At 32.9% G+C, this 21251-nt stretch overlaps 1 long non-coding RNA gene across 1 annotated transcript; it reads left to right on the top strand.

Moving 5' to 3' along the window:
- Positions 1 to 8430: 8430 nt before the first annotated feature.
- LOC132755372 (uncharacterized) lies at positions 8431 to 15600 on the top strand. Its single transcript, XR_009629193.1, has 2 exons — positions 8431 to 9427; positions 14614 to 15600. It is a non-coding gene; the product is annotated as an uncharacterized LOC132755372 (long non-coding RNA).
- Positions 15601 to 21251: the final 5651 nt, after the last annotated feature.

Genomic DNA, 21251 nt, shown 5'->3' with positions numbered 1-21251 from the left:
CAAACTTTTGGAAAATAAACATACTTAAAATAGCTGGGGAACCGTGTCTTTTCTCAAAAAAAAAAATACGTAACGTCAAACAATTTATGCGACTTTTTTCACCATACATATTACATAATTAAAGATAATTAAGTCGCTGATTGAGCAAACAAAAATCCCTGACACGGTTCCCTCCGTAAATGAATTCCCTTTCATGTGCTTTAAACCGCATGTTAATTGCTTGATTATTAAAAAAGTTATGCCGATTCAAAGTTAGTCCGACCCGCATCAAACGAAGTGTCATAAATCGGCTGTTCTCTCTCGGACCCCTACGTTTCACGCTAAATAATTGCATAATACACAAATATCGCACCAGAGAGGGTCACAGGTTGCGGTAACATACTCTAACAACATTTTATGACCCAGTGACATCTGACCAATTAAAAAGTTGCTGATTTATATCAGTTTATAACAGAAATTTCTTCAAATCTTAACGTGATTTACTGTCGTCGCACATGTCACGTGACTTTCGGTAAAATTTGAGGCACTCGGTGGGGGGAAATGGAACGTATTTGCGCACCGCTAGCGGGGTATTTAATTGTTTCACTTTTAAAGTTTCATCAGCATTATTATTATATTATACCAGTGTCACTCTGTCTGTGTATTCGTGTATGAAATTCCGTCAAAATATAAATTAAAATAACAAAAAACTGAGCTTCTGACGGTATTTTAAAGGCCACGGTAGATGTACAAATAAGAACGGGATATTATATATTTTTTCATCCAAATTGACATCCAAATTGATATAAATGCTTCACATATTTTAATAGAAATAAAAGGTATCACTCTATCATTATGATCTGATCTTCTTGACTTCTATTATCATGAAAATCATCTATGCACGGTATAGATACTAGTATCCAGTTTCTACTGGGATATACAATAAATTCCATACTTTGTCCCAGGTTTATTAGAACTGTGTTCGATTTACTGGCGAACAATTTATTCAAAGCATTCATTGATAATATATATTAATATCTTTTTTATTGATTCATAGAGAAATAATCATCCTTAAACAATCTAAAATGGTTTAGAAATTTGTCAGGGACACCGTACCACAAGTCATATAGGCGTTCACATAAAAAATGTTGTCTGTTTTTGTTGTTGTTTTACTTGACATTGTTAGAAAACGAGGTCGAATGTAAAGCAAGCCGTTGAATCCGTACAAAAGTCCATAAACTCAATGTAATATCTATCAGATTAACGGGACAGACAAATTATTTTCACACATTATAGATATTTTAGCAACTATATTTTTAATCAACCCCGTGGTCGTGCGATTTGCCGCTATGCTTAATTATTTATGTTTCATACATTATGTTACGTACATTGGCCGACAATTTCTTATTTTATAAAAAATGCCAAATAAAAGGTAGACGATATTCATAAAAGATGTACGGTATTTGTACGATACATGAATTACGAGCAGTATGGACCGGTAATTCACGGATATATGGAACTACCGATTTCCCTCATTGATGCCTCAACAGGGGGCGGAGCGTTATCGATAATTGACAGGTTACGCGAATAGCAGATAAAAATGGTACAGGTACCGTTTTAAAACGTTTAAAAACACATTTTTTGGACTAACTGCTTCCAAAATTAAATCACGAATGTGTTCAGAAAAGGTTGATAAATCTACTAAGCAAAAAATCTCATTTTAGGTATTTTCAGTGATAATTGACTCCGTTGTCACCTTAAAGCTTCTTTCATTCAGATTGTTATAACTTGTGTCACCTCAATATGTACCAATAATTTAAAGGGACTCACTCCATTGAGGTTTAAAAGCCTAAAACGTAACATTTGAATTTCTACAGAAATGAGCCGGGGCACTTGATACAGAAATATATGCACAGATAGTGAAGAAATATACTTTGAAATAAATTGAAAATCAATTTTTTTATGCTTTTCTCAGCCTGATCTGCGTGATATGTGTTTAAACGCTTTCATTTTGGGTCATTTTTTTACAATTTGAATAATTATTCTTGAAAAACGAAGTGCGCAAATGATCTGAAATTTTTCTCAAAGATTAGTGGTCAAAACATACATCGAGTGGTACATTAATCTAGAAAAATAAATTTCAGTCTCATCATGTCAAAAAACCTCAGTGGAGTTCCTTTTACACATTTTATCTGACAAACTAAATTTCATTATCTCCATATATTTAATCATTTATTTTTTATATTACATATATTTTTACTTTTATGCAAGTTTTGACAATAAAAGTTTATTTTAAATCATTGTTCTTTGTTTTGCTATGACTTTAACAGCATGTACATCAATTTCATACTAAAACACAATTAGTTATGTTTGAACTTACAAATGTAAGCACATGATGAGCTTTTCTTGTCCTTGAGTTTTAAAATAAAAAGTCTCTTCATTAACTATGATTAAATAATGCTTATGGCATGGTCTTGAATTCCTATGAAGTAGTTATATAAGTCATGGCCGATTTAGGTCAAACTGAGTGGTTCTTTGTGTTCATAATGCAGTAGTATTATCTATCAATTCACTTATTACTATATTAGTAACAGAATTGCCTATGATTTCAACTGATTATGAGTGTCACAACTTATGGGTTTGGGGCCCTGGGCCAAGAACTAGTTATCAGCCCACTGAACATGAGTAGTGCAAAAACGGAAACAATGATGTCACATTTTACGTCATCAAATCAGCTAGCTGTAGATTGAAGCTTGCACATATTCCTTTGTTTTTAATTCACACGCATCGGGAATTTCTATGAAAATTTCCTTCCAACAGTACTTTCAGTGCTTTGATCTAATTTGGGCCCGGGTTGACTTACAACAGAAAGAATCAGTAGAATGCGTTATTTTTATTGTTGCCTTACAAGGCTTTGTTATGCCCCCACAATGTGGAAGCATATAGCGTTGCACTTGTCCGTCCGTCCGTCAGTCCGTCCGTCCGTCAGTCCGTATGCACTCATAGGAGAGTAATTATGTGGCTAGAGGGACAATAGGTAACTGTTCTTTCTCTTTGATGTCATTCATTCCGTAATGCTTTTATGTGGCTATTTTCTTTTGCGTGGCTAAAAAGAACAATAGAGAGAACAATAGAGTAGCCACATAATTACAGTCCTGTGAGAACGTCCGTCAGTCCGTCCGTACGTCCCGAAATCTTGTGAACGCAACTCCTCTTAAACCGGATGGCAGATTTTGCTTAAACTTACAGGGATGAACAACCTTAATGTGTAGATGGTAGTAAAGGAAGGAATTTTCGCTGCGACCAAATTTAAGAGAATTATGGCCCTTTGTTGATTTTTTCACTAGATACTATGTAGAAATTTTGTGAACGCAACCCCTCTTAAACCGGATGGCAGATTTTGCTTAAACTTACAGGGATGAATAACCTTAATGTGTAGATGGTAGTAAAGGAAGGAATTTTTGCTGCGACCAAATTTAACAGAATTATGGCCCTTTGTTGATTTTTAGTTTTCAACTTGTGGTACATGTAGTCCAAAAAATATTTGACCTAGAGTCATAAGATTGACAGAACAGTGGCGTGTGGGGGCATCCGTGTCCTATGGACACATTTCTAGTTTATTCCTCTTATCAGAGGGAGAACACGTACATAAAAAAACAGTAGCATAAACATAGTAATCCCTAACCAGTGTTTATTGGTAGTTTAAGAACGATGTACAGAATGAATGAAATTTTTGTTTATTTCAAAAGCGGACAATAAAGGAATGATAAAATATCATTTCAATATCCAGGTCATATCTTGACGAGTTAATGTCAATTTGTAACAAAATGGAATAAAAAAATTGATTAATTATAGTCCAATGACACTCAATATAGTAACATAATTCATACAGCTAAGAGCTCAACTGTGTCTTTAATTATACACTATAAAATTAACTCATTTTATACAACCCACTGCCACTTTAAGATAATTAAACACAGTATAACATTTCTTTACTCTTTCAATTTGAAATACATAATTTCATTTTGGGCTACATGCAGTGTTTTAATATTATAATTATTATAATAAAATTTAAGCCGGTAGGTTGAAACACATGCAAATAGGTTGTCATTAGTGAGAAATTGGGGAAGCTCTGAGATTAGATTATTGTTGTAGTATACAGCCTCCTAAATAAATGTCTTTAACGATCATCTTGCACACTAAGTAATAACCTTTAGGATAAAGTTGGAACATTTATCTTATTTTTTAGACTAAACTGTTCACTTACTTCGAAATTCATCTAGGTGAAACCGAATTAAATATAATTGAATAATCTTTAATGTTTCTAACATTTGAAACACTGTTTGTTTTTATACATATATCCTGTTTAACTTCTATCTGGACGCTTTATCTAAAGTACGTTGACATATTTATGTAAATAAATAATGCCAAGACATTTCCTGGAAATAGATTAAAATCTTACTACAGATAAAATCTTAAATCGTACTTGTTATGTATTTCAATACCCCCGTAAGCGTTGTTTTCTTTGAATCTTACTATTGATTTCAGCTTGCGTGTAATTGATTCGAGATAAATAACTTTTCTGTACAAATTGTTATGCATTAAACGAATTGATGAGTTCTAAAATGATTAAGTTAATAAATAAAAGAACAAAATCATTTGGCAGTAAAAACGTCTGCAAAAAAGAAGGAAAAAGTTAAATTTAATACAGCTTGGGACCCTTTATTTTAATCGTAAAAGATTAAAATTATTCTGATGTTATTTCGTATACCATGTTGCTTGTATATCTAAAATGTAAACAAAGTAAAAATCTGTTTTAAGGCTATTTGTGTTATAGCATATTTTGATATTCTACAAACACGAATGTAAGTACATAAACTGGTATGTTTTAATGCTTCCGGTGAATCTTTTCGTCCAAATTTATTTTCTTTCATTTCATTCAACAACATTAATATTTATTGTCTAATCATTAATTCTTTAATAAATAACAACACTGTATAGATATAGCAATGACACACTTAATATTTATTTCAACAGACAAACATACATCGATGACATGTATAGAAAAATAATTACTTAAAATGATTTAAGTACAATATATGTGTCTATGACATGCATTTAATTATAATAAAGAAATAATGCAAAGTCCCATGTCGACGATGCTTTCTCTCCAATTTACATATACACATCTGTGGTTCCATGAATCACCATCAATTTCTTTTCCTGGATACGTCGTCTTGACACAAATAATAAACAATGTTAAAAAACATCCAAGGTAAGAATCACTACACTCATGCTTCAAGACAATAAAAAATGTCAACTCTGAAAAATGCAAAGCAAAATAGAGCCTCATAACATATTTCTGTTTTAACAAACAAAGCTGTAAATATTGGTGGGTGGTGGTTGGGAAAATAAATTCAAATAAACGTGTCGTTTTATCCGCGTGTAGTGATGACACACCGTTACTTAATATTAATTAATACTAATAAAGTTCCTAATCTACTCGTATGTAAAATATTGCCGCCAAAACTGGCGTATTGATATACTACTCAACTTTTGCTAAGCACCATATGTTTGAGTGTGAATATTTTTTGGGATAATTATATTAACGCCATGCGAAAGTTTTTAAATGTTGATTTACTGTTTTATCAATTCAGCTTAAGGACGAATTTAAACCCCATAAATGAATTTTACACTGAGTTTGTGCTAGAGAAGAGGATGACCCCTCTTTGAAGATTTAAGATCATGAAGGGTGTTTTTCCAAATTTGTTAAATTGTTTTTTTGTTTACATTACCATGTGTGTGACCCATGACTATCAATGGCAGCTTGGCATTACCTCCTCATACTTTCTATTAGGTTTCTGGTCGTTCAAACGGGTATGGCTGCCCATTCTTGGACGCACATGGCTTCAAGCTCCTGGATGTTTCTGGATTGCAGCTGACGAGCTGAAATTCTTACCTGCAACTCATTCCACATGTGTTCTATTGGATTTTAGATAGATGAGCGAGCTGGCCAGTCAATGTGCTCAATCGACTCCCTATCTAGGTACTCGTCGACCACCCTGACCCTATAGGGGCAAGCATTATCGTCCATTAGGTTCGTTCATCCCAGATGATGCTTCCCCACATCATAAGTGACCCTCCTCCATAGCGGACATGCTCAGCAATATTTGCAGCCTCGTCTTCTCCAGACTCTAGAGAGCCTATCTGTGAAGTCTAGGCAGAACCTGGACTCATCAGTGAACAGTACGTGTCTCAAGTGTTGCATGGTCCACCGTGTATGCTCCATGGTCCACAACAAACGGGCCTGGCGATGTCGACGCATCAAGGGGATATGAATGCAAGATCTTCTCGACCGCAAATTACCTTCATGTAGCCTTCTAGTCTGCGTGGAAACACGGACCCTCGCTGCATTAGCAAGGCCATTTTAAAGAGGAGTTGCTGTCGAAAACCTTGCACGAAGTCCCTGAACGACCAAATACCGGTCCTGAGATGGTGTTGTGACCCTTTGCCGACCTCCAGCATGCCTCCTGCCGGGTGTACCATGTAGCTGGTATCTCTCCCAGGCTCTGGTGATGACGGTTTGGTGTACACCAAGCACAGCACCAATCTGGCGGAATGTGGCCTCCTTCTGCACCATCCCTACAGCCCTCCATAACTCCGCTTCTCTCAAATGCCGCCTAATGTTAGCATTCGCCATATCGAAGTGACAGACGTGAGAAATGTAAGCCACTGAATGACAAGTCGGTAATGTCCCCGTATAACAAAAGACGTGTTTGTACACCCATCAAAAACATGAAAATATTGGGCCTCATGCTTTCCATGCTACCTAAACGAGTTGTAATGGATAGGTCTACACGGATTCATGTCAGAGAACTATCTTAAAAACATTTCTGAATCAGAATTTTCAAAAATCGGAAAGAATTTTGTTTTATACTTGTGGTAATATAAAAACAAATTTACGGTGCTTAGCAAAAGTTGAGTAGTATATATATATATATATTTTACATCCTGTATTATCTTAAACCTTAAATCATTAAGAATAACCTTAACGTAACATAAATAAATAGAATATATTCAAGTTTCTTCTATAAATATAGGTCTATTTTCATCGAGTGTAATGAAAATAAATATTTCACGAGTTACAGTAGCCACAAGTGAAATATGATATTTTTCGTACCATAAGATGAAAATAAATTCTGTATTAATAGAAAAAACTTGAATTTTCTGTTTATTATATACTTTTTCTCTTTTTTAACCTGATGAGCTGGAAGATTTCCCTTTTAATTTGTGTAGTGGCTGCATTTAGAAGAAAGTAGTCCGACAAGACACCAGTGAAAATACGGAAAATATGTTTCACTGCAGTGAAAAATAATTTTTTACAGAAAATACGGAAAATAAAAAATAGGCATTTTATTTCATCAACATTTCTCACTATTTTATTTTAATATATTTATCCATTGCAAATATCTTGGTAAGTCTTCGGTGATCACTATCTTAAGCTCAAAGATACACCATACCATTGAATAATAGACTATTGCCGATTTTCAGATAAACCTATCTCTGTTAAACGTTTTAAAAGGATTGAATTATTTCAAATGTTATAAATTCCAGGAAAAAAACTAATTCAAAACTGACGAACATTCACTTCACATTCTGCATTTTCCTGTATTAAGTATTCTCATACTGCAAACTGTGCACCCATATTTACAATCTTGTTCTAAAGTTGATTTTTTTCTATGTAAATTGATTAACATTTCAAATATACCCTTTAGATTTGCCTTATTTCCATTGGATAACATTTTTCGAAATATTCTGTTACGATACGCTATAACTGGAAAACAACTCACGGAAAAATAGCTATATTTTTCATTTTAACGTGAGAAAAGTCGGTTTTTCATCACATGTCATTTAATTTGCTTGATTCAATGATTCGTAGGGTATTTAATAAATTTGGTTTACCGCTGCTATGTTCACGTTTAATCAGTTACATATAGTCTGTTTGCCGCAGATGACGTCAGTGTACTTTAAATTGATATCGACTGAAGAAATGCATTTCCCAAGTAAATTAGTTATAATGAATTTCCTATTTCCTTTTCGTTTTGGAAATAAAACATGGGTAAAGGCTAATTCAATTCCATACGTGTTTTAATTAAGAGGATATTACCAAGAAAAATGCTAAAAGAAAAAAATGTTCTAGGCCACTGTTTCAGAATGATTATGTATTATATTGTTATTTTATTTGGACATATGTCAGCAACATGTATTTGAACAAAATCAGATATAGCCTGCAATGTAATGTAATCTTGTTGGCATTTACTAGTAACTCTTTTATTAGAGGAGTTCCACTCAGAAAGTCTAAAATCATACAATTTAGAATTATTGTATAAATCAAGTGATGAACATAAAATGGAATAATGTTCAAGCAAAATAAAGAAAGATACTTCTGTATAATTAAGTAGATTTATCTTCTTTTCAGAAATAAATCCCGTTTAATTTTTGACGGGTGCATATGTGTAATTGCCTCAAAACCCATCCGTGTGAAACGGTAAAACATTCCGATAAAACTGGTTTTCGTAAGTTTACCAAGCACGAGTTTTTCGTGCGTACATTGTAAAGGCTGCGCATTTAAAGTTTAAAATTTGACGTGGAAACATCGCTTATTAAAACTGCTGTCGGTATTTGAAATGCTTCAAAAGTTCAACACAGCTGGTTTCAAGTGTTCACCAATTCGTCTTTCAGATAAGTATTTCATGTTATTTTAATTAATTTTGGTTTTATAAAATGTGTATTTTGAATTTAGTATGGCAGTGATTTTCAATATGCATTTCACAGTGTAGCTATAACTTACACAAGATTTGCTAACTTGGTTCGATATGGTATATATAATATAGATATCAAATGTTGTTGTTTTTTGTGTTTACTACCACTGACATTTTGCTATTTGGTCATGAAAAATTGTAAGATTGCTTATTTCAAGTCTTCATGTGCGACACAAGGCGTGGGCGCGAACACGTGTCTTATGTGTAAATTTTATACATGTATATGCATAAGTACAATGACTCGGCTATCTCCGCATGACTAATCATTATTTTATATGTTAAATAAAGTTTACAATTCGATTTTAAATACAGATACTAAGTTATTGTTAAAAGTAATACAAACAAAAAAACAAACTTAACACAGAGCTTGGAAAATATTTAGTCGTGTACAGATGTACATGTTTTTGATTTATTTTGTAGTATTACTGATACAGACTGGTGTGTGCAGCTACGTCTATAGACATATAGACGAACACGTGAAAACTCGAATCGTGCTGTAATACTTCCAGAGCAAAGGTATATCAAGGAAGGAACCGGTTGATGCTATGGGCTGATGGATAGCGGCATGGCATGGTTCAATGTGCTGATGGGAAATGACTCCTTAATTCACGCTATTCATGTAAAAGGTAATTACTTGCATTGATCTTTAATATTAACTTGATTTGTTGGGTAGATTATCAAGTAGAAATTTTTCTTTCATGCACGAGATGTATAGTAATTGAGTCTGAAGTTGGCAGCCTAGCGGCCCAGTGGCCTAGTAGCGGCTCAGCGGCCTGGCGGCGTGAAGTTGGCGGCCCAGTGGCCTGAACTTAGTGTTGTAGAAGTTTGTCGACTCATAGTTAATTTTGAAGTCATTTTAAAGTTACATAAAAGATAAAGGAAAAATGCATATTCATAAAGTATAGCCTGGCAACCTAAAATTTTACAGTTGTAGAAATTTTATAAAAACAATACAAACGGCACATTGTGAAGTTCTTTTGACAATTCTTGATATTAAAGCAGCGCGCCTCCAAATTCACGCTAATTTTCATGATTTTTTTTTAAAAATGTATTTGAATGTATAATATTGCGAAATAACCAAAAGGAAGCAATTTGCACATTATCAATAGCATCTACAACCCACGCAAATTACCAAAAAGTTGTCAAAATATGCATAAATAGTCCTTACTGCATTAGAACATGTAACGCAGTAGAAATGTAGTTGTAAATATTGGAAAATCAGTCATTAATCGCACATTACATGTAAAATATTACTTGAATCTTGAATCATTCTACTTTTCCTAAAATCATAGTACATATTTCTCAAGTTAGATTTTATTGAAATATTTTGACTCATCTGGAGGCATGCAGCTTAAAAAAATATATAAAACAAACAGGGAATCATAAAAGAACTTTTTGATTGTTTTATCTTTTTTGTGAAGTTTGCGGCCTAGCGGCCTATCGGACTAAACTTTGACAGGCCACTCAAGCTAATTTGTTGTTTCTTATATGACTTTCCTCCTATTTTAACATCCGTACGACAAGTTTTTTTCGTGTTTAACATTGTCAAATTCTAAACATTGATTAAATATGCCGTTTTAATTAGTTATAATCCAAAGTTTCTCTAAAGTATTTAAATTGATTGATAATGTTAACGAATTAAAGAGAAGTTGAAATTGTCGATCATATTTGTTAATGAATTAAGCAATACATAATAAATCTGGGCCAATTATCATTAAATAATAAGAAATTGAAACTTCTACTTCCTTCAATATATGTATATAAAAAGATAAAGGATTCGAACCGACGACCTTGTTTGCAGTGTCTTTGGTCTGTTTAAAGGCACCTCAGTTTTCCACGTTTTGTTTCCCTTTAGAAATCTTTAGCTAATAGTCTCTTTATCTAAGTTACTTCATTTTATTTTCCGTTTGATCGTCTTACAGCCTATGTATTTTGATGACCAAAACCGTTTTATTTGAAAAGGTCAATGGTTCTACCAAGCATTTTTTTTCCAGAGATAATTGTCCCCAAACATATGCTGTATTGTGCGACTGCATAGCATCAATCGGCATGCTACAACGCATGCATATCGTTTATGAAGGAAGGCGGGAGAAAAGATTGTTTTTGTTTTTTTTTATAATTTTCAAAACGTTTAAATGTAAAAAAAAAAAAAAAAAAAAAAAAAAAAGTTGCAAAATGGTTTTGGCACATCTAGTTATAAGTATTTATTTTCTAAAAGTCATGATACCGCAGCAGTATCTTTGTGCTCACTTTTTTCTAGGTTAACCGTTTGTTACAGCACCTTGCGTTCGGCGGTTATCTCTTATATTGGTGTTATTGGGCGTGCGCCCTTAACCGTTAGAGGGGCCTGTGACCGTGCGGTCGGCCATTTAGCTGTCCATAATTTTGCCTGTGTCTTATTTGGACAGGGCTGCGCAAAATCAACTAACCGGCCGACGCCTTTAAGTGGCTAGTCGAAAGTTGAATAGGCAGTGTTTGATATGTACGTGTAGGTCCGTACATATCGCTTTATCGCCGTGTTGTCTTTGCTACATACCTCTTACACCCGGCTTTGTTGAAACTTGAAACAGACATGTAAGTTTCCCTGGCCTACCGGTCTGAAGCTTAGCTCAGACTTTTTTATGGATTGCGATGTATATTATATTAGCAATATTTGCTAAGATTCCAACCCCCCTTTTTTGTTTTTAAAATTTCTTTACTTTATTTTATTAAAAATGTGTACATGTACTTCTCTCCCTTTTCCTTCATTTTCACTGATGCATATTTCAGGGTAGTCGAGATCAGACTGGTATCCAATAAGCATTTTACCATTTCAGCGCAGGAGTTATGAAAATAATTAATAAATAACTACTTAGGAAAACCCAAGGCATCAACTGTATCAAATCTTTACATTTTCCTTTCGCAAATACGTGCATTCACTATGAAAATCATTAGTGGCGAATTTCATTTCTTGAAATATTAAGTGGCCCTCAACACACAAAATGTGCATTTCGGTATTTGATAAAAATGTTGTCGTCAAGAAATATCTCATTGATAAGAGATTTAATGGGAGCAATTTGCCCCGATTTCTCTTTAGCTTTGTTATTGTTTTACTCTTGTAAAATGCCACGCCGCTTTATATTCTTAATCGTTGACCTCTTTGCGGCCAGTCCAAGCAGAGTTTAGCATTTTCAGAGCTTATTACCATAGACGCCTTGCAGAATATAAGGTCAATTTCAGGTCGCTCATGTTTTATTTAGTGGAGGCAGAAAGCTGTTAACTGATAAGCCTCCAGAACAAGTTTAAAGAGAAGTTATATCACAATAATCATACTTTAATTGTTAAAATAAGCAGTTGTTATTAGCGAAATATATCTTAAATGTTTCAGAAATTTGTGAATTATTTGATGCTTTGACTGTTGGTTTATTTTGGGTTCGTTTTATGTAAAAATTAAGGATATTACTTAATGGTGAATAAAATAGTTTAAAAAACTAATGAAATATCAAAAATGAAATATTCTAATGAAATATTTTTCATAAAATTCAAAAATGGTAACATTATAATATTAACATCTCACGGTCGACTCTCAACATATAATATTTCTTTTATTGAAAACACATGAAAACCGTGCATTTACAGAATAAAATGTTGAGGAAGAAGATATTATACTACTACTTTTAATAGGTTTTTAACAAAACAAAACATATTTATTTCATACACAGGCATTCTTATTCAAATTTATGGATGCTCAAATAGGCAAAACACAGAAAACACCATGTCATTCTATGTACTTAGATTCCTAAATACGTATTGTGGAGAAAGGATGCATGGACAAACGCTATAAAAAAGATTTGACCAAGAAAATTAAAGCCCTGGCAACCAACAAATAATTCTTTGCATGCATTTTACGCTTTATAATGTGACAAATTGTTTTGCTTCATGATTTTTACTATGTTTCATAACATAAATCATTTTTAAGTAACTGGCAAGTCTAATAATTTCTCCATTCCACATAGTAAATTAATTGTTAGCAAAAAATTAAAGTGTAGCCTTAATTTTATTAACAGGCTTTTCTGCAGAAGTGGAAATATTTTAAATGACTGGGTTATGCATTTCAGAAGTCAAAGAATATCTGTATAATTTGGATAGATGTTACACAAATATTTGTATATAAGCCAGTCTGTTGTTTTCATATTTTTGTATTCTGATATTTCTTATAATATTGGTAGTTTTGAATTGTAGTTTTGAAACTGAGTTTATGCCTGAGGTTAAAAATAGATTAAAGATAATTCAAATTAAATCAATGACAATTTAGGTTGCATGGATTTGATCATATTTTTTTCTTTATCAGGTAAGCCTTGTAACGTATGTTATTTGTACACTGCGTCTTCCTTGCCAACACTTGTAAGTTTCTCATAATAGAACAGGCTGTACATGTCGAAACACTGGTAAATAATTTAATAATGATAATAATAATGATGATGATGATGATGATGATGAAAACTTTATTTAAAGGCAATAGTTTGGCAATTTCAAGCTTCGTTTTGAGTCTCTTTCAAAATGTACATAGTATACAGTTCAAACAAATGATTTATATATAGATACATATTGTTTATCTAGTATTAAAATGATTTTGCATATATTCAGGGAGGAGAGTGTTTAGGGACTTATATAATAAAATGGCGTTTTTATAATTTACTCTCAGATAATTTTATAAATGCAGTTTAATTAAGAAAATTACTTGGGGCATTGAATGTTGGTATTTGTAGCTTATCCAAGATTTTTATTTCCAAATAATAATGGATCAGAAGTGTTTTTTTGTCTGCAGAAATGGGTAGTTTTTTTAAAGTAAAAAATAATTAGATTTCTATACAGACAAAAAAGTATAAAGAAAAAACCCAAAGACAAGGTCAGAACACTCTTTTCCATGAACTTTAAGGCTATTAGCAGACAGCTTTCTGCCTCCAGAGATTACCTGTGGTCAGTAATGATATGCAGCGTTCTATTTTTAGTAATTTTGAAAGGGGTCTATAGTTTACAGCACTTTGCGTTGCTATGTAGCTTTCCATGCATTTAGCTGGGAGCTGTCTTTCATATTTTTCTCATTCATTTCATATTTTTTGACGATGATATTTGTTTTCACCAAAAAGCACAATAAAGTCACGGCCTTATTCCAATCATTCTGTGTTCTGTTATTTTATTCACAATTGACTATAAAACAGTTATGTTTTCTTCTGGGAAATATAACTACTTGTACCAGACGTGTTGCGCAATTCCAGACGGTGCTATACCTGCTATGTAAAGATATGTGCATGATGATCTTTGGGTCTACCGTTTTTAATATTTTAGAAATGCTACTATTGGTTCTACATTCATACGTATCTGCTATATATGGTTTTGTTCATTTATAAAGAAATTGCGTCATCTTAGACCCCATATCTTTCAACGAAAGATATCTCAGCAATAGCTAAAGTTCCGTCTGCTTTCGAACCTTGTCGCTGGAAAACTACTAAGTAGTAATAATACCCGTTAATAAATTAAGTAGATTTATCTTCTTTTGAGAAATAAATCCCGTTTAATTTTTGACGGGTGCATATGTGTAATTGCCTCAAAACCAATCCGTGTGAAACGGTAAAACATTCCGATAAAACTCGTTTTCGTAAGTTTACCAAGCACGAGTTTTTCGTGCGTGCATTGTAAAGGCTGCGCATTTAAAGTTTAAAATTTGACGTGGAAACATCGCTTATTAAAATCCCACCCTCCTTTCCCATGTGTTATTTGTATTTCAATTTTACATAAACATTTTCTGCTGCCGAGTGTTTATATTTTTCAGCTTGAATCCAGCCGGTTTTTCATTACTTCCCGTTCAGCCATGCCATGCCGCTCCATCGACACCTGTGCTTGAATTTGATGTCCAGTAATTACAGTCTACAGAAAACATTTTATCCCACGTATTTAGTGTTTGAAATGTGTTGACACTCAAAGTAATAATTGGATGCTCTACGTCTGATTACAACAAACTTTGTTGTAGAAATAAACAGTTGTAATTTGGAACATTACTCGATACTTAAAAATAATTTATTAAAATATTTATTAGTATTAACAATAATTAATTGAGCTAAATGATTAAAATGGTGCCTTTTTATATATTCTAATGCTTAAATGAATTTGTAAGGATGCGACCCGACATTTTTGTGGTATGACATTGACAAACGGGTACAGGTTTCCTATTTTTCCCACTGGGTTTTATTTGGTTTTTCCTGGGCGAGTCGACCACAATTTGCAAGTTTCATGGTATAGGAAATCAAAATGTTTTTATTTTACTATTTTCACATACCTAACTTTATTGATCATATCTGAAAACTAGAATATATCTTTCATAATGCAAATACGTGTGTATACTAGTAATTGATACAAAAGTGTGTTAAATCCAGTCGTGACTTTATATAGTATTACTGTAACTTCTCTAAGTCAAATTATATTCAAGACTTTTCATTATCATTGCGAATATCTCATTGTTAAGAGATTTAATGGGAGCAATTTGCCCCGATTTCTCTTTAGCTTTGTTATTGTTTTACTCTTGTAAAATGCCACGCCGCTTTATATTCTTAATCGTTGACCTCTTTGCGGCCAGTCCAAGCAGAGTTTAGCATTTTCAGAGCTTATTACCATAGTTTACAGCACTTTGCGTTGCTATGTAGCTTTCCATGCATTTAGCTGGGAGCTGTCTTTCATATTTTTCTCATTCATTTCATATTTTTTGACGATGATATTTGTTTTCACCAAAAAGCACAATAAAGTCACGGCCTTATTCCAATCATTCTGTGTTCTGTTATTTTATTCACAATCGACTATTTATAAAACAGTTATGTTTTCTTCTGGGAAATATAACTATTTGTATTAGAAGTGTTGCGCAGTTCCAGACGGTGCTATATCTGCTATGTAAAGATATGTGCATGATGATCTTTGGGTCTACCGTTTTAATAGCTTAGAAATGCTACTATTGGTTCTACATTCATACGTATCTGCTATATATGGTTTTGTTCATTTATAAAGAAATTGCGTCATCTTAGACCCCATATCTTTTAACGAAAGATATCTCAGCAATAACTAAAGTTCTGTCTGCTTTCGAACATTGTCGCTGGAAAGCTACTTAGTAGTAAGAATACCCGTTAATAAATTAAATATCAAATTTGTGTACTATTTTCATTCTCTATATGAAAAGCGTTGTAACATTCAGTAGACCAGGCCTACATTAAATGGTATAAATGTGTACAAGACTTCAAAAATACCAGACGTAATGAAAAGTACCCGTACCATAGATAAATTAATATTTTTGAAGACTTGACAGAAATATGTAATATTATCCTTGTTGCAGGGTAAACGATATGCTTTTAAAATGTATTGTACACTGCAAATAGGTTGAACTGTATTTAGGCTGATATAAAAATGTCTTTTACGCTCTATATAGAAACTAATAAATTGATCAGCTGAAAAATTGCGCATGCATACATAAAATTTCTAGAAAAGAAAAAAAAAAACGACGTTAAGGATGATATTTATAATTTTGTACTTGAAGCAAATCGAAACTTTATTTGCCTAAGTATGCATACATCTCCAGTTAAGCCTAATATGTTGTTAGACGAAATTAAATATTGACACATTCTTCACTTCTTCAATTAGCAAGGTAATTAATTCCTTATTAAATAATAGATAGCTAGTAAACAAAGTCGTAAATTTATCCATAAAACAAAATATCTAAATTTAAACAGTGTTAAACAAATACTGGGAAACACACAGAAAGACACCACATAAAAACTCTGCACCTTTCTGGTACTCTCAGTAGATTATGTTCAGTGTTCGTGACATTATTTAAGTGTTCAATTGATGCTCATACATGTATCCTTGCATATTAATGAAGAAATAGAAAAAATAAGTGTCAACTGCAATTTTTAAAATTCCCTTTAATATACCAACATTTAGATAATTAACAATAAACAGGAAATTATGTCAGCGTCGCATGACGTCAAGAGAGGTCGACGTCAAAGCGTTACAAAAAGTTTGGCTTGAGGCATTATACTAGTGAAGAAAGCAGAGTGCAAATATAAAGTATAAACACCAGTAAACTGACTAAGATATATACAAAATACTTTGAGTAATTGTCATATACATGTTTATAGAAAAAGACGTTGAATTAGAACATTGGAATTCATTCTACTTGGTGATAATGTATCCAAGTGATATTTCCAGGAAGTCTTTTTTAAAAGTCTTTTCCAAGGATGTGTTACTTTATCAATAGGCGTAAAAGAGAAATTCTTTAATGAAGCACATATTAATGTGTACACGAATACGTCAATATAAGAAACAAATACCAAAAAAATACTTTTCAGTGTTTCTAGATCAAACCAATAAATGCTATGTCTACGTATTGTGGTAAAAGTATCAGCAACTGAGAATTTGGACATGCAATTACTGTCTTTTTTAAACAAGTGCCGAGTATATTCAAAAACTCTGAAATAATCTATAAAATTAAAGGAGGTTTACTTTGGCCGAGTATCTTTTTAAAGATACTTCTTGTTTGCCTGGCATAGTTTTTGCTCCAAAATGACAGATAATTTTATCATTGCATCATTATGCCCCCGCCATATAATGGCAGGGGCATATAGTGTTACCCTGTTTCGTCATTCCGTCATTCCGTCCTTCCGTCATCATCAGTTTCCGTTCATTATCTTAATAACCCTTGCACATATTGAACTCAAATTTGACATATGGATATGTCATGAGAAAATACAGGTCAAGTTTGAAATTGGTCATGGTTCGATGATTTTTGGCAGAGTTATGCCCCTTTTACATTGAAAATAATATGAAATTTTCAGTTTCCGTTCATTATCTCCCAAACGGTTCAAAACATTCAATTCAAAATTGACATATGGATATTTCATGAGAAAATACAGGTCAAGTTCGAAATTGGTCATGGTTCGATGATTTTTGGCAGAGTTATGCCCCTTTTACTTTGAAAATAATATGAAATTTTCAGTTTCCGTTCATTATCTCCCCAACGGTACAACACATTCAACTCAAACGTGACATATTGATATGTCATGAGAAAATACAGGTCAAGTTCAAATTTGGTCATGGTTCGATGATTTTTGGCAGAGTTATGCCCCTTTTACTTTGAAAATAATATGAAATTTTCAGTTTCCATTCATTAACTCCCCAATGGTACAACACATTCAACTCAAACTTGACATATGGATACGTCAAAGGAATGCGCAGGTCAAGTTCAAATTTGGTCATGGTTCAATGATTTTTGGCAGAGTTATGCCCCTTTCACTTTGAAAATAATATGAAATTTTCAGTTTCCGTTCATTATCTCCCCAATCGTACAACACATTTAGCTCAAACTTGACATATCGATACGTCTAAGGAATGCGCAGGTCAAGTTCAAATTTGGTCATGGTTCGATGATTTTTGGCAGAGTTATGCCCCTTTTACTTTGAAAATAATATGAAATTTTCAGTTTCTGTTTATTATCTCCCCAACAGTATTAAACATTCAACTCAAATTTGACATATTGATACGTCAAAGGAATGCTCAGGTCTATTTCAAATTTGGTCATGGTTCGATGATTTTTGGCAGAGTTATGCCCCTTTCACTTTAAAAATAATATGAAATTTTCAGTTTCTGTTTATTATCTCCCCAACAATATTACACATTCAACTCAAATTTGAAATATGGATATGTTTTTGGAATGCGCAGACCAAGTTCGAATCTGGTCATGGTTCAATGATTTTTGGCAGAGTAATGCCCCTTTCACTTTGAAAATGATATGAAATTTACAGTTTCTGTTTATTATCAACCCAACAGTGTTACATATTCAACTCAAAATTGACATATGGATATGTCAAAGGAATGCGCAGGTCAAGTTGGAATTTGGTCATGGTTCGATGATTTTTTGGCAGAGTTATGTCCCTTTCACTTTGAAAATAATATAGATACATCTTAGGAATAAGCAGTTTAAGTTTGAATTTGGTCGTGGTTCAATGATTTTAGACAAACTTATCTTTCCTGAATGTTGGAAAAATTTTGAACTTTCAGTTTCAGCACTCATACTTTTGTGGAAATGTATATAGCCATTATGTTGGCTACAAATATGCAATATGCTATTTTTAAAAGGTTAAGACTGAATTATAATTTCAGTGCCTTGAACATTGTATGAAAATGGTTTGTGTTAACATTGAAAAGTTTTAAGGGCTTTGAACTTAGAATGAAAAAAATAATTTGTGCAAACAAATTTGGAACTAAATATTATAACATTTGAAATTTTGGCTGCATGCGGGGGCATCCGTGGCATGATGACACATTTCTAGTTCATATTGACCCAGCTGTGGAGAGCATTAGATTTCAGCACCTTCCCCCGTCTGTAAAGAAGAAAGTCTAGGTTTTTTTACACTGTTCAGGAAATATTATATTTTACATTAGTCCATTTGCAGTTAATTATAAACTTTGTATTTACAGAACTACTTATCCTCCCACTCCCTCCTACTAACAGATTATATTATTGTCTGGGTGTTTATATATTGTCTGGCTATGCGTTATTTAGAATAAGTAACCTTGTTCATGTTTTGTGACGTGCGACCTATGTTAGGGTTATGTTACTTAAGTTTTGCTGTTGTTTATAAAAAACAATGTTTCCGCAAAAGAAATGATACTGTCACATGACTCAAATATATTCTCAAGGTAATTTCCTGTTGACATATGACTTGACATCTTTTTATAATCTGCTTCTGACCCAAATCAATTTACTAACACACAGTTAATATACTAGTATTATATTATAGTAAGATAAAATCATTTATGTCATTGTTTCTATTTACTGGTATTCAATCTGTTATGATCCTTCCGGTAATTAACTCAACATTCATTTTATTTTAATTTATTCAGTGGAGCAAAAGCCAGTCAAAGAGAGAGAGAGAGAGAGAGAGAGAGAGAGAGAGAGAGAGAGAGAGAGAGAGAGGCCATGCTACACGTGACCATACTTAGTCAATTAGCGCACAGCTGCTTAATAACACAGAAAAATTACAAACGTCTAAAGTCGATTTTTTATCTTTTGGAAATAATTTCAAAGTTATTAGTTCCTTACATCCGACCTCCACTTTGCGTAACTCTCTTTGTTTGGCTAAAATTTGTACATGTATATAATTGTTATATGACAAAGTGCGAAGTCCCCTATGTGCGCGTGCGCGAGTCGGTTAACAGTTCAGTTAATATATTCTTAAGCCAGATCTGTTGCGATGGACTTACCTTTTACTTATTATATACGTTTTTGTCGGTAGATTTGATTAGTGTGTGTGTTATAGATAAAATTTATAAAATTCACGGCGGATAGTCGGTCACAACCTGTAATAGATAAAAAAAATCCATTCAGTGCCTATTGTCGTATCATTTTTGAATCACTACTTATGCTGTTATGATTATGAGAAAATGTAATTTCTTTCATTTGGAACACATACTATAGTATCTTAATTAAATATTACATTACTGTAATGACATAATGTTGAAGATTATGTGGTTGAAAATGCTATTTTTACATTGTTTTCCTATGAAATAATGACAGATAATAATCAATGATAGAACAATGGACTTAAATTTTAGGAAGAGTAAAGGCCTCATTTGCAATAAAATTATAAGCGACTAAATGCTGAATCAGTTTTGATGTTTTATCAAAAATGATTCCGCCGAATGGTTTACGTTTCTATATGAACACTTCTAACTTACCATGCTATGGACATAAATACTCACTATCATTATTCTTAAAATATTATTTCGTGATTATGCCAAAAATGCTATTTAAAATATAGTTCTGGGAAAACTAAAATGCATCGCTGATTTTTTGGAATGGCGAGTGGTCAATTATTCGTATTATTCCTGTAATTTCACCAGACAGTTGAGACAACACGGAACACTATAATTAAATGGGAACAAAATCGTGCAGAAAAAGAAGAAAAATGCGTGATTAACTTAATGCGGGGGATGTTGGGAGCGCCGGATATTTCAATACCTGTCATTCAGTTGTTTGATTTAAGGTTCCAAATCTGTGGAAGATTAAGTTTGTCTCGAGTCTGGCGAGTATTTCAGTAACATTTCGAAGTATCACACGAACATGAATACGTAATTTGAACGTACCCCTGCATGCTTATGATCTGTCAGTTGAGACCCAGGTGATGTGCGACTGACTGAAAAACAAATGGTTTTAATAATAGCGCAATGTCAAAATAAATAGGATTTTTCCTAAAATTAGAAACATATTTGTATTATTAATTAAAGAGAATCACTTGCTGGAAATGTCCATATAGCTTATAATCAACCTAATAACATTTCAGAAAGATTTACAAGAAAGTTCTCTGTTAAGCAAATTGATTGGTAATGAGTAATAATGAAGTCTGCTTTTAGGCTTCAAAAGGGTGACAT

The sequence above is a fragment of the Ruditapes philippinarum genome, unplaced genomic scaffold (assembly GCF_026571515.1).
Source record: "Ruditapes philippinarum isolate M1 unplaced genomic scaffold, ASM2657151v2 ctg2699_1_1_1_1, whole genome shotgun sequence".
Taxonomy (NCBI): domain Eukaryota; kingdom Metazoa; phylum Mollusca; class Bivalvia; order Venerida; family Veneridae; genus Ruditapes; species Ruditapes philippinarum.
This window is presented reverse-complemented; position numbering and strand designations above follow the sequence as displayed.